Raw genomic sequence first — 15844 nt, forward strand, 5'->3', positions numbered from 1 at the left:
GTTATAGTGGATCCCTTGGTCATTCCTGTTTTATTGGCCTTCTTTCAGTATTGCTTAAGAAACAGTCCTTTACAAACCGGAAGATTAATGACATCATCTAATTGGTTTTGCTATCCTTAGAGATGATGGGCCAAATTAATCCCTGTTAGAGCTCCATTAATCTTTATGGATTTACACCCAAGATTAATTCATCCCCATGATACTAATCACTTGCTGTGTGGTCTGTGGAAAATCACTTAACTTTACATGTTGGTTTTCCACCCCAGATGGAAAATGGGGGCAATAATTCTGAGTTTAGTGAAGAGAAATGCTCTAAACATTCCTAGGATCGGTTAAAATGTAAGACAGGTTTTAATAAAATGCACATTTTATTTCTGAATGTTAGTTTGCACTTGTATTCTCATATGTACTCTCACTTTTTACTGAACCTTGGACAGAAACATTTCCCTGTGGGGTTATGGATGTGCCTGATATTTATACCAAAAAAAGCCTTGGTGCTGTAGAGCTTGCTGAGAATTTATGTGCCGATTATCCCAGACCCAGGGTGTCACACTTCAGGTTTTACAGAAGTCACACGCTCACACCCAGAGGCAGAATTTGGCCTTTCTCATTTCTGCTTCATTTAGGCCAATTTCTACAGCTGTTCCCCAGTGAGAATCTCACTGAAGATAGCAGGAATTTTGCTTAAGTGAGGATTACAGGATTAATCCCTCTATCTCCAGTCATGTTTATTTTGGCAGTCATTTAGCTTGGAGATCTCCAAAGCTCCCAGCTTAGGTTCTCTTCATTCTGCTCATCTAACTGCACCTCTCAGGGGTTAAAGTAGCAATTGCATTTACCAGGAAGCTTCTATATTTGCAGAAAAACGTTCTGGTAATGCCACCAATTAGATAAAATTGGGGCTTCTCACGTATAATAGAAAAGAAACTAGTGATAAGGGTTGCAGCAATTTATTTTAGCTGAGACCCATGCTAGAGGTGAGTAACAAGCAATCCATCAGTCAGATGACAGAAAGTACACTTGAGTTTTACAACCCATTCTCTTTGAATAACCCCAGGCACTATTACTCAACTAGAAAATATCGGTGTTAAAATCTGTTCTTCTCTATTTATGTTTTTTTAATGTGTTCAATTGCCTATATTAGCAAATATAGGTATATTATAGTAAATAAATTCTATAATAAAGTAGTAAAAATGTTAGCTGTTGGAGTCTCTTCTAGAGAGAAAGTATAAAATAAGATTTAATAATTGGAAAAAAAGAAGGTGCAGCATGTTCAGTAAGGAAATAATTACAGGATTTGGACATTTTTTTGATGCAGCGGCTTTGAGCAATATACAAATTGCTTTGTAAGTGCAAATATTTTTCAGACATGCATTTTATTTTATAGCCAGTATTAGTCATTTCTTCTTAACTCTAGGTATATAAAGCTGTTTTAACTTCATACTGGAATTTCGATGGACATGCTAAATATACAGTGAAATCATTGTCAATTATTTATTTCAGTTGGCAAGGAAAAATATTTTTAAAGTATAATGAAGCCAGCAGTGATACACAGTTTCACGTTGCTGAGCAACAATACTGGTGGCCAGCACTTTTAAAGTAAGGGAGTAGAGTATAATCATGTTGTTGCCTCAGGACTTCATTGTACCTCCCCCAGTAAAACTCAGGGGAGCAGGATCAAAGGGTGCCCAGGACTGCATCAGCTCACTGCACTTCTCATGAAGAAGCAGCAGCTTGCAGGTCAGGAGGAGAAGCTTAGGGACAGTCCCAAAATTCCACAGGTCCCAGAAGGAAGGAAGCTCTCACCTCCTTCAGGGCAGACACGATTGAAGGAGTTGAGTTAAATTGGAAGGGCAGCTAAAGAGGGATGTAGGAAAAAATGGATTGCTATAGAGAGAGTAGTTAATCTGATGCTTCTTGGAGTTCAAGGATAAAGAGTCATTAGACTAAGTAAAAGGCAGAACATAAATTTGATTAAAAGAAAGGCTTTTGCACAATGCATAACTGACCTTTGGAACTAACTGTGTCAGAGTGCTACCGAGGTCAAAAGCATAAATGGTTCAGAGAATGACTAGTGCTAATACAGGCCATGAAATCATCATCAGCTGCAAAAGGTAGAAGATTTCTTTAAACAAGGGAAGAAAGTATGTATATAAATATATCCACTTGACTTTGTCTCAAATATGTGTGTGTGTGAGTGTGTCTGTATGTATCTATATATATATATATATTTATTATTTTTTTCTTGCTTCCTGGGACTAAATAACTAAAGAGGAAAACTGGGGAGGAAATTCTTCTGAGGACAAGCTATTTTATAAATGTCTGTTGTGTGGCAAGCTGAAGCCCATCTGGTACTGTGCCAGTCAGAGCACAGGTCTGGGTTAGCCTGGGAATTCTTGCTCATGCAATTCTCCTTAGGGATGTCCCCCTGCAGGATGGCTCTTGCCTTGGGCTACTGCCTTTTTATTTGGGCCAAATCCCAGTTTGGTGGAACACAGGTCAGTGAGACAGGGGACTTCACACAGGGGCTTCCTGTGGCCTCTGTGGTTTCACAAGGGAAAGGAGAAGCCTTTTCACTTGGAAAGGCCATGGAAGTTGCGCACTGACTTGACTGAGTCTGTCCAACCTGTCCCTTACCGATAAACACACTTCCAGCCACATGGCAGCCCTGTGGAGAATGGTGCACAACTCAAAGGAGCAGAGTGCTGCTGTTTCCTTCACCACCAGCTTCTGCTTCCCTCTGATAATAGAGGGGCAGAAAATATGCAGCACTACGGCTCCTTATTTATTAATTACATTCTCCAGTAAAAACACCGGCGCAAAGCAGCAGCAGATTCTCTTTGATTTGTGTGTATTTTTGAAAAGTGTGCTCTGTGCCTTTTGGGAATTATGTTTCTGAATGTTCCTTTTTCTGTGCTCTCTGAGTCATATTCCCTTCATTCCTATACCTCACAATATTTTCCCATTGCCATAGAGACAGCCTGTGAGGAAAGCACAGCTGAGTAACCTCAGGTTTTTACTGAACCCAAAGTGCCTGCCAGACTGGACCTCTGCTTGAGTTTATCTTACATCAAGAAGTTGATATGAAATAAGTAGTGCTTTTTCTTTTTAAGAGCTTCATAGTTCCCTTTCAAAACAGAGGTGATATTGTCACCTGTCTGATCTAAAAATCCTCTGATCTTAAACCTTCTGAGCAGGTCTGAATGTGTAATCAGCAGTGGCTCCACACCTCAACTCTCAGAGAGCAGCTAAACAAATTGAATTGCAATAGTAAAGCGTGTATTGCTCACGTGCATTTGCATGTGACCTCCTTCTCCTCTCCCCTTCTGTTGAATTCCTCAATCTTAGAAAGAGTTTGGACCAAATCCTTGTTTCTGAACACCTCCCTCTGTTGGACACAGATCCAAATGCCACAGCTTTCTCAAATGTCACACTATGGTACCCAAGCAGAACCTGAGTTTTAAAGTGTGAATATATTATTTTAAATGTTGTAGTTTAGGCTTGGAAATATATGAAAGATAATTATAGTTTATTGTTTTAAAGGTGTGTCTTAGATAATGTAAGAGCCAAATTTCTCTTTTGGAAACTGCTTCTGTTAGCACTGTGAAGCACAAGTACGGGAAATAGATAGTCTAGCCTTCAAGGTTAATGATCATTTTCAGTGCCTGTTTAGGAGATTGTGCCACCAAGATATAAATCATATTAGATCATCACTCTTTATAAGGACGGGGGAAGACAGAATGTCTTTATGTGTGTGAATGCAGACAAAAGAGATGCATAAATGTCCTTCATTTCATTCAAGGGAATAATACATCCAATATTCAATTCTGTCCCTAGCAGTACTTTGTGATTTGAAGACATAAATAGGCTGAACTCACTTGAAAATATTTTCAGATGTGCTGACTACAGATGCTCAGGAGCATCAAATGCCGTCACAGTTCTTCCCATAAGTATATGTGTTTGCCTGCTAAACAGCAAATAGTGGCTTTTAACTGAAAACAAATACTTCAGTCAGTGTGAATTGCCTTTCCACTTCATCAGCTTGTCCATTTGAGCACCAAAGGAGTGGATCCAAAGAAGGGAACAGAGCAGAAAAATGAAATCCCAGGCATCCCATGGACTGTTTGGGAAGCAGATAGCGAGGCAGTCCTAATGCCTGTTTGGGCTTTTGGCATTTCACTGTTGCAACTGTGGTAGCGTTTTTTTGGCCAAGTTTTGACTCTGCTTTGTACCCACACAAGATTGAAAGTGGCATTAGCTCATTTTATAACAAGCACTAGTGGACTGTGGTTGCTTTGTGTTGACCTGACCTGACACACAGCAGTGACTGAGAGAAGAAAGGCTGATTCTTCATCACTAGCTCCCAGAATAGTAGTGCTGCACATGAGTACTCAGTAAAGTGACTTGTATTTTTTGGTATATCAACTTTATTTTCTGGTCTGATGTTGACTAAACTGTTTTCTTCACCACCTGCTCCTGGAGGTGGTAGGAATATATTACCGATGACTTAAATGGGGAAAATAGATCTCCTCAGAACACACAAAATCCAATGGAACAATATTGTAATTTATATTCCAGCTTCATAGCAACTGAGATTGTTTTTAAAGTAAATTTGTATTATTTGAGATGCACCAGTCAATTACTTGTGAACCTCATGTGAAAGCAACCCATGAGCAAAGTGCTCATGGAAATGGGCCTGGAGCTACTTTTCCCCAGAAAGCTTATAACTCCCAGGAAGCCTAAGCTGAAAAGGACCTTGAGAGTTCATCTTGTCAATCTGACCCAAAGCAGGACCAGCTATGTCACATTAAACAGGACATACAGCTCCCTAAAATTATTTCATGGAAACTCTGTTACTTTCCTAGGCAACTTACCCCAGTGCTTTATTGCTCTTACAATAAGAAATGTTTTTTATTCTAATGTCTAACCTGAAAGAGAATCTTTGTTTACACAATTTAAACAGGACTTAATGTTCCAACTGAGGCACCATCAATGCTGAATAGAGTGGTCAGATTTCTTCATACATTTTCAGGATTATTTATCCATTGCATTATATTGTTTGCCTTTTCCACTCTACACAACACAGCTCCATGTTTGGTTTGTGGTCTAGCCTTTGTCAAGCTACTTCCTTACCAGTTATTACCCACCTTCCTGCAGATAATTCCTGTCTAGTCCCTTGTACTTGTCCTTAGTACATTTTATCTTGCTTTTAAAGATAGTTCCTTCAAGCTGACAAGATTTTTGAAAAAAAAATATCTGCTTATTGACTAGTATACTTGCAGAGCTCCCAAGCTGTGATGAGCACATTTACTGAGTGTATCTTCTGCTTCCTTTTTCTGTCAATACTGAAAATGTGGATTGCAGGGGGACTAAGGTGGAAGATGTGCAGAATCATATTTCATACCTACTTCCATTTTGTGCCACTGTTTAGGTATGGTTACCTCAACAGCCTTTCACCTGTTTGAACAGGTGTAGCAGGGTCAGCAAGGCTGTGTTTCCCCATTTGCTTCTCAGAGGGTCACGAGTGTGCAGAAAGCCTTATGGAAGTTGAGTTACAGGACACCAACCTCCTTTCCCCTATCCACAGCAGAATACAGGCATGGGAAGAACTAAGCTGGTTTGACAGACTTTGTTCTTACAATGAAAACTGAAAGCTACCCACTTCCCTTTTATTATGTAGGCGCTCATGACATGTATGTGTAAAACATCCTAAACTTTGGAGCAGAAATTTAATTTAATCAGCTGATCAATAATCTACTACTCTTGTTTTCCCAGTTTAAAACACAGGTCCCATGTTTTCCTTCTTCTGATCCTCTGTCACATTAAACATCCAGTCGCTCAGAGACTTAATCAGTCTGCCCTTTAAGCATCATAGGATGAAGTTAATACTTCTAGCTAATTTAAATAAAACATTGATTGTGATACAGCTAAGAGATGGATCAAACTGCAGAGTTAATTGCTCTTAGTAACAACCACCTATTTGCTGGATTAATTTTCAGCTGGAGCAGTTTCCCATCAGATCTCTGCACGCCCTTACAAATCACTGTGACTGAGGGATGAAGGAAGGCAGTGAAGAGGTGGGAGTGAAGCAAGGAAGGTGTAACTACATTTTTCAGCAGCAGGATTGTCTTAATATGTTTGTTGAAATACAGCTTTAATGAAGACAGATACAAAAGATCATTGATCACTTGTATGTTCCTCACCTGTCATTGGCTGCCTTGCACCCCTGAGTACTAAACCAGCTCTCTCCTGGCCTTCTTCCTATGCATTTGTAGCATTGCACCTTGTAAGCTCACTGTCCCTGCTTAGGTCTTATTTTGTGGGTTTTTCTTTCTGATTTTACATGAACATACTTCTGCCATTCATCTATACTTACCCTGAATAGTTCAATACTTTTCCACACACTTTCCCCTGCTCAGGTCAGGAAGGGGTTTGTGATGAAGCCAGGAACTTAATTACTACATTTCCTCTCCTTTCTCTACACTGGCAGAACTTGAATTTCTGAGTTCCAAGGAAAAACATGCAAAGATGGAAAAAACTGGGGCTTCAGACTTTATATGCCATATTTCCTAATTTCACATGGAACGAAATGGTGAATGAATAACAGAGCAAACACTCTTCATCAGACAAATGGAAAAACGTAAAAAATGCTAAATCATATTAAGACTCTCCATTAATTGTATTGCTTGAATATGAAGTAACTCCAAGCAGAATGTAGCCCATGGAGGACATGAGCAAAAGAGAAAATTACTTTTTTTTCTCCAGCCCTTCAGCAGTTCTGATCTGCTCAGCAGAGCTGAATGCAAACAGATATTTTGCTCTGCTTCTGGGCTCTAATTGCATCATTTTCCACAAGTTCACATCTACAAAAACTGAAAATCATGAGTCACATGTATTCTTTTCCAGCATAAAGTATTATTTACTCCTTACTCTTGGATGGTCATAAAATGGCATTTAATGTCATTTGTGAAGTTGGAAAAATGTCCTTTGCCACAGTCTTAAGTGGGTTTTCTTTAAAACATCTTACTTACCTGAAATGAATGCCATCAGCTTCTTTGAAGTGTCTTTATTTTCTTAATTGGTCATACAACAATAAATTGCATCAATATTGCAAAACTCTTTTTCCCCTGCTGAAATGACTGCTGAATAAAAAATATCTGCTGATGTTTTGAAATAAAAGATGTCATGAAAGAATGAGAAGATATTACAGATGTTTAACTCTGACAAATCTGGATCCAGGGTTTTGACTTTGCCAAAAGACTGTTTAGTTGAATAGAGTCTCTGATGAGCATTAAGCAACTAGGTTATTTGTAATTATATCTGTGTATAGTGCCACAAAGCTATATAACACTTTTTCTAACAATAAAAAGGAATGGAACCAAGAATTCAGCTGAAGTTGATGCTTGCTCTGCAAGGTTGCACATGAAGAACTGGCCCTTGACCTATTCTACTCATCCCTTAGTTTAGGGAAACTCATTCACCTTTATATGGGAATTGTCTGAAGGGATGGTTTGAGCAGAAGATGCAAAATTCTTCAGTGCAAGATTTCTTAGACATCTGTAAAATACACAACCAGCTGGTAATGGTCAAAACATTCATTAAACAGCTACTGATTAAAATAAGAGCTGTTTAAGAGGAAGAATCCAAAGGAAAAGGTGGCAGAAGCCTGCATAACGGGGCTGCAGGCTGATGTTTAGAGCAAGATTTTAGCCTGGACTCCATGGTGGTCACAGAGTGTCCCTTGGCAACTCCCAGCCCTTCATCAGCTAGTGCACACTGCAGGGGTTTTATGTTCCCAATTCTCTTGTTCATGGCTGCATCTGCTTGTATAATTTATGGCACACAGCAAATATTTTTCTTTTGAGATTAGCTCTATTATTTATTCTAGCATTTATTTTGTCAGAAAGTGGTAGACAATGAGAGGTTATCTGGCATCAAAAAGTTGAAAAGAACTTGTCTTCTTGACCTTTTTTTCTTGAATTATGACTGCTAATGGCAAAATCCTTTTAGTTTTTCTTCTTTCGGCTATCTGTAGCTCTGGTTTTCTCTTGCTTCTTTGAAAGCTCGAGAGAGAAATGTCAGGTGGCGAAATACTTAAGAATTAAAGGGCTGCATCAGGAAACGTTTTTAAAATTAGGTAACTTGGTATCTGAGACAAATGTACAATTGTTCTTCATGCTTGGATGGCTGGCAGCCAGGCAGCAGGGCCTCGGCTGTTTCTCAGGGCGTCATTCAGACACTGTCATTATTGCCCCTGTTACTTTTTCCTCTGTCCAGGACTCTCTTGAATGCCAGCACTAAAGAGAAGAATGCCACGCATGGCTTACTCTGAGGAGGATTAGTAATCCTACACCTTGCACTGGCTGGCAGAGGTGTTTTACGAACAATCAGAATTCTTTCCCCAAAGCCAAATATTTTATTACTGTATGGACCTAATCCTGCTGTGTAAACCCTAATGCCTATTTATACTTCTGGATAATCAGTGAAGGCTTCTTTGGTTCAACACTTCCTTAATTGCACTTTATTTCTTACATTTTATATGTTCAAAGGAGTTCAAAAGTGAAATTTTTCTGAATTTCTGGATGTGCTTGATATGAACCTGCAGAAAGAAATTACTTTGAAAAAACACATTTAACACAGAATTGCTTTGATCACATTGTGAGCCTTGGGATATTTTGCAGAGCAGCACAACAAAAAAAAAGTTTCTTCCAAGGCAAATTCTGTTCCAAAGTAAATTAAAAAGTTTAATTCAGAACTATAGTTACCCACAAAAATAAAAGCTGCAGCCCATGCTGGAAATCAGTGTAAAGTAATCTTGAAAGCTGTAGGAAAGGATTATTTCCTATTGCTTCTTTCTCCAGCCAGCCAATCTTAGATTAGCTGGTGATTTAACTGTTTCCTTCCATCCCCAGATTGTGTCTTGGGATATTGAACTGGGAAAACAGAAATAAGCTGAGGCAGAAAAAGCAGTGGAGGGATGAAGATCTCAGTGCAGATGGTCTTGGGCTCTGTAAGATATCAAAGGAATCTGCAAGTGCAGTGGATTGAAATTCTTGCCTAGTCCTTGTAGGTCACTCTGCAATCCACTTTCCTGTTCCTCCACCCACTCAAAGAAAGCTCATGGAAATTCAATGAGTTTGAACCAGTGGAGCTGGTATGGTCCCCTGCAGAAATAATCCACACCATGCAAATGAAGTACTGCCTTCCTTCTTCCTCCACCTCTTTTGGCATAATTAGTATTATATTTGGTGAAAGATACAGGGGGATGGAGAAGCAAAACTTGAAGTTAAGTTAGTTGAATGGGTTTATGTGATGACAGGAGTTAAAATTACAGGTAAATTCTTACAGTTGCTTCCTATGACTGTTTAATAGCACAAATGTGTTTTTCCAGTAAATCACTCACTAAAAGCAAGCATAACATATGAAATCACTAGAAGAAATACATTATCTTTTCCAGCTATCTCTCAGAGGATATTTGCCATCATTCATTTTCCATATCTGGGCAAATTTCCAGTAGCATAACAGCAGATGTACAAAGTGCCATAAATGAGATTGTCTAGCCCCTTCTAACATTAATATATTTAACCAACACAGTGCTTTGTCTTATCCGTACATTTTTGTGTGTGGTTTGTTATCTACATGGCTGACAGTAAATTCTCCTGGTACACATCACTTCCCACGAGATGTCCTTGATTGTGCTGGATCCCAAAACCAGTGAAACAGTGACATGGGAAAGTGGGAAATTTGGAATATCAGCTCTGGTAAAGCACAAGTTTAAAAGACAATCCTACTGACCAGGGAATATAAAACGGAGTGCTGACATGCTTCCCTCTCATCATAGGCCTGTGGGTACCTGTTTGCAGAAGAGAGAGACTTCTTTCTCACAGTGTAGCTGATGTATCCTTTGGACATACATCCTGTTTTGTACTTCTGGGTTTTACATGTTTGTGTGAATTGTTACAGTCCAGTTAAAATGCTCCTTCTAAAAAGTGAACAGAATGGGTACTCTAGAAACACTTTGTTAAAAAATGGCAATTTTTTGTGTATACCTTAAATTATCAGCTTGCTTTGCTGTTATTTAAATATAATTTTAAAGAAATATGTCTATATTATAGCTTACTCTAGTCTCATTCTTCTCTAATACAATTCAGAAGGCATAGATTTATGTAGATGTGGCTTTGTGTAACTCAGACATTAAATTTGAATAAAATATTATTTAAATATATGCATAAAATAAATCTCTGGAATAGATACTGTTGCAGTAACATCTTTATAATCATAGCATAGAAATTAAAACAAAATACTGATCTCAGCCATGTGCAGAAGGGTGTCAGGGTGCTGCAAGCCACACAAAAGCATCACATTGTCATACTCACTGAAAGCATTTCCCGGTACCTACATTCTGGGGGCTCCCTGAGGTTCCAGTGGATGCAGGAAAGATCCTTCTGCTGGGAGGGAATTCCCCCTGGAGAGTGGCACAGACCTGTAGGGATGATCCTCCTGTGCCCTGAATGGTGAACTGGTGAACCTGTGCCAAAGCTATTGTACCTGAAACAAGAGATGCCCCTCTCACAGGAGATAGGATTTGTGCCCCTGGCTACACAGATCTCCAAGAGTTCTGCCATCAGAAGCTTTCGGCCTCCATTGAGGGCTGAAGCCACCAAAAATAGGGTTGCAGAACTGAGTTATAACTGAAAACTTCTGAGGAGTGATTTTGAAGAGTGGATGGATCATTTTGTGTGATGCCATCCATCACTGCGCCTCTTCACATCAATCCCACAGAGTATTAATATCTCAGAAATGCTGTTCCCATCTGCAGATTGCAATGGAATAAATATGGAACAGCAGTTGCATTCCTGTGTATCTGTAATATATTTTGCTTCTCATCAGTTTCAAATCAGAATGTCACAGCTATGGATGTAGTAAGTCTGCACTCGGACATTGCATACATTGATGTGCATTGAACCCAACATATTAGGGGGCCTTGCAAAAATAAGGGTATTTCTATAGCAGGCACTGTGCTTGGAAACATTTTATAACAAAGCATACAAGTAGTATCTTCAGTGTTTACAGGCAGGGTATTCTCAGTAGACTGATATTGCAGTTGGTGCAATAACTGGAAGTTATTCTGGTTTGATTCTGTCACACATTTCCCAGCATGGCTTTTGGCTGTGTCATGTTTTTCTTCCCATTTTCCGAACAAGCAAATAAAGCAAACATTTATTTCAAAAGGTGGTGCAAATCTGAAAGCATCAGTGTTTGCTGAGCAGCCTCCCTTCTTTGAATAGGAAGAATCATAGGTGTGGAAAGCATTATTCTTTTCATCTTCAAAGTCTTCTCTTTGTATTTACAAATTAACCAATCTGCAAAGCAGTACTTTTTTTTTTTTTTTCCAGAACAGTATGATTTAGACTATTCTTAATAATTATAGGGAAACTTCCATAATTCCAATATACGTAGTTCAAAACAACGTGATATATACAGACATATTGCAATGTATTTTCACTTGGATTGTTAAACCTGCAGAGCTTTGATGGTTTCATCCCACATTTGCTATATTGTATTTTTAATGCGCTCAGACTGTGCTGGTATAATGGTGATCCTCCTCTTATACCCCATCTTTCCCACATGCATGAAGTCTGCTTTGTAGTGACATTCATGAAGCTCCCTGCTGTGGCTGAAACACTGGAGTCCTGCTATTTAGAACGAATGATTATTCCAGTGGTTGAAGTGTTCTCACAAAGGAGACTGGGCAGCAAGGCACTTCTTCCTCTCCTACCACACTAGGAGAGGAAATCCTTATTTGAGCCTGTGATAGGATCCTGACAGCCAGCACCTGGAGACAGTTTTAGCAGTGAGAAAAAGCCACTTCTGAGGAATGAAGACAATATATTCACTGCATGAAATTCTCTTAAGAAACCCAAACATTCCTGCTGCTTTCTGAATAGAAAGGGAAAACAAATAAACTATTAAAAAAAAAATCAGTATAAATCAGGATTTCATCAGATTTCAGAAAGCTAAATCCAAAACTTAACCCCAGAGCCTCTCTCTGCTAAGTACTGATCTCATCCTGCTAGTGCCTAAACCAGGCATTGGCCCTTCCTTCCCCAGGGTTCCTGCTGTGTGCAGCTTGCTGCTGCTGCTGGGCACTGTGCTGCTCAGCCATGGCCTCCAGATTCTGTCAAAGCATTGTGTCCTCCAGCTCTGACACAGGGCACGGTGCCTGTGCTATGATGCCAGCTTTCACACCATCTAACTCTCAGTGCTGGGGATGAACAGCTGGAAAAGGCTCCCATTTCTTCTGTTTTGAAGAGATGATTGAGGGAGAAACACACACGTGCTAGCTTGTTTTGGATTGCAGTCTGGGCCCAGGCGCCTAGTGTTGCAGTGCTTCAGCTTTTTAATGAATCAAACTTCTGACTCACAGAGGAAAAGCAAAAATTGAACAAACATACAATTTAAAAGCTTCCAGGCTCAAGCAGAGACCAATGGCTGCATTAAGTAAGACTGTGAATGGTGAAATGGACTCTGGTAAATGGACATGGTAAATGGAAACACAGTGAGCTACAGAAATGAGCTCAGCTCCCTTTGATCACGCTGCAGTAAACGTGACCTATCAAATGCTTGCTAAAGAGCTTCAGGGGATCTTCAAAAGTCATGGTAAAATAGATGCTATAATTATATCCACTGATAAATTTTAGCAGAACCAGCACATTTGCTGATGGTGCTAGATGCTTTGGCTGATGAAGATTTCTCTAGTTACAATGTACATTCAGTGTGCATGGCAGCCATCCAAGCTTCCCTGATCTGTTCAGCAGGCGGGCTCTGCACTGACCTGAAAGCAGAGCCCTCCAGTCTCTGAACCAAGCCTTCACCTCCTGTAAACTCTGCACAGAAGGGCTCACTGCACCTGATGCCATCAGCAGCTCTGCACAGTGGGCTTTGCCACTGACAGCCAAATCCCAGCGTCCTTCCCTGAGCAAGTGCCATCACCTCTAGCCCCACACAAGCCCGCTGGAAGCAGTTCAGCACAGACCCTGGAGGCAGCTAGGAAGGGCAGGCTGTGCAAGCTACCACCACATGGTGAAAGCAGCCTCATCCTGTTTTAAGGAAGGGATAAAGGGAACATCAACATTTTCAGGAGCTGGACTTTGGTGATCCCAGTGAACCCCTCCCGACTCAGAATATTCTGTGATTTGGTGATATTTGACTACAGTCTGTTAACCAGGAGTGAAATCAAAAGTCTTCTTTGTCCTGACACTGGAGTGTATTAACTCCTGAAAATTCAGTGAGGGATGGGTGAAAGCTCTTTTATTCTCACTTAGCAAATAGTCATTCACATTATACTACTCAAGACAAATGAAAGTTAAATCATTAGGTGTAAAATACAGCTTTCAAAAATGTAACATCATACAGCTTCTGACTGCCAGCAGTCAGTGTGCACAAGCGTACAGCAACAATCCTTTCCCTATATATCAGCCTCACTGTACTGCCCAGGATGCCACATTCCTACTTCCACTTACCTAAGAACTGGCTTCAAAATGTACAAATGATGAAGGCTTCAGTATACTGAAAAATGGACAACTGAAAGTTCTTTTGTTGTTTCACCATACCAGAAGAATTCCCAGAGACACATTAGTGCATATAATGCTTCTAATCCATTGTCCCATTGTTCCCACAGCCAGACAGAATTTCTTTTTCATTTCGTGCCTTGTGGTGCAGTTTAGTATAATGAGATTGTAACAGGTCTCAAAATCATTAAATTATGGAAGTGTTTCACTTTTCTAACCCTTGCTCTTAGAGTATAATGGCATCATAACAGCATCTGGAGCTGAGACCATTTTTCTGTCATGTCTCTGAGCTGATTTGAAGTGTGCTGAGCTGAAATGCTTCACAGACACCTTCACCATTAATTTCAGTGGGAAATCTATTGTAAGGTTTTACATGTATCTCTCTTTAAGAATGGATTGCATTTGAGTTTCTAAGTGACTTTTAATTCCTATTCTCTGAAATGGAGCTGCATTGCCTCTTTCTGGTCTTTCTTCTGCTTTGGCAAAACCCATAAAAGTTACTGGGCATTTACTTCTCCTGTCTTTGTAGCAATCTCACTGACCACAGTTTTTACTAAAAATGTAATACTTTTATTTAGCATAGGTTTCATATTTATATTTTCCAAACCTTACACATCAGAAGGAGGTAGAGGTTAAAGTAACATTGACATCTTATGGCGAGCACACCTCTTGTCCCGAGATGGTGGAAAAGAAGCATATTAAAACACTTCTCCAGCTCAAAAATAGTAACCAAATGATGGCTATAATGTTTTAAAATGAGGCTCTTAGTCAAAATTTTTACTGCAAATCAGCTTCATTTTTCTGTTGTTGCAACTTGTCTGCCAAGAATCCTATATATGTTTTTCTGCATGTGTACAATGTTTTAGAATAATATAGCATCCTTAAAACATTTGAAATCTTATGAATGAAAAGGTCATGAGAAAACCTAAGGGCTCTGTGTTAATTTTAAAGATGAGAAAGAATCATGACTTTTTTAAAACACTAAGAAAACCTATATGCTTTTGTAATTTTGAATTAATTTTCTATTATTTTTTAATCTCTGGTTTGGGTTTTTAAAAATGTATCATTAAACTACCACAAATTTCTGTTATTTATAGCCCACAGCTATAAAATGCAGTTGTTTTTGTCTGATACAAGTTAAGCACATCAGGCTGGGTAAGTGCTTTTGCTGGAGATGACTTCAACTCCACCAATATTGGCACTGGCAATTCAGGAGGGAGCACTTTTCACTCCACTTTAACATGGAACTGATATCTCTGCCTAATTTTGTAGCATACTTTTGTGTTAGCACTGCCATGGTTTAGTGGTTGGTGAAAAGATACCAAACCCACGCCTGTAAATGGATCCACATGATGGAACTGTCCTGCAAAAAGCTCCTGGAAGGACTTGGGTCTGAAGACATGATGTGTTAAGTGCTTCAGCATTTTTCAAGGTTAAAGGTGCTGTAGATATGCAATTAATTATTTCCCTTGTGTCCCTTGAGGAGCTTGAACTAAAAATGTCTTTCAGTCACTGGACACTTCAACATCTCTTAGCACAGACATTGAAGCTCAAAACGCATCAAATAATTCTACAATATTACTCGCCACCAGTTTTTAACCACTACCTTCATGTCAGCATGAACGGACATTATGAACGTACCTAGATAAAAGCCTGCTAACCAGTTAAAGCTCTTCTAGTATCCTGTATTGAGAAAGTGTATCACTCTTCAAACGACATAGTTTAAACTGTATAAAATGGCATAAGGAATTACACTGCGTATAATTCTTTTTGGTTTTGTAAGAGAATATCAATTACAATGTTATCATGACAGCTCCATCCTGTAGCCAGGAGAATCTCCACTGAAATCAGCGGAAGGCATAAGGTGCAATTACAGGCAAGGCTGTTGCTCCGGCGGAAGAAACGAGAGGAGCCTCGGAGAAGGCAGCCGAGCTCGGAGGCAGCAGGGAGGGATGCTGAGGCTGTGTGCGGAGGCTCCCCGGCCGCACGGCTGCCACCGCAAACCCCTGCCCGCATGCAGGGACGCTCCGGCCCTGTCTCCACAGTCGTACTTCGGGTTAGTCCCCGGGCCATCGGCGGGCATCTCCCGCCGCAGGGCCGGCCGATATCTGCACTCCATCTCGGTCCGATCGGGACATTCGGTGGCGCCGGGCCCCGGGCGCGGCAGGGTGACCCCACGGCTCGTCCTTCTCGCAGCCGCGGCCCGGAGCCGGCGGGGCCGCCGAGGACAGATGGCCGCGCCGGCCGAAGGACGCGGCTCCTCTCTCGCCCTG

General features: G+C 40.3%; 1 protein-coding gene across 1 annotated transcript in view; it reads left to right on the forward strand.

The window, feature by feature from the left end:
- The window catches only part of EML1 (EMAP like 1), a 122376-nt gene that overhangs the window by 26298 nt on the left and 80234 nt on the right, over positions 1–15844 (forward strand). The gene's annotated exons all lie outside the window — the stretch shown is intronic.

This window comes from Parus major, chromosome 5, assembly GCF_001522545.3.
Source record: "Parus major isolate Abel chromosome 5, Parus_major1.1, whole genome shotgun sequence".
Classification (NCBI taxonomy): Eukaryota; Metazoa; Chordata; class Aves; order Passeriformes; family Paridae; genus Parus; species Parus major.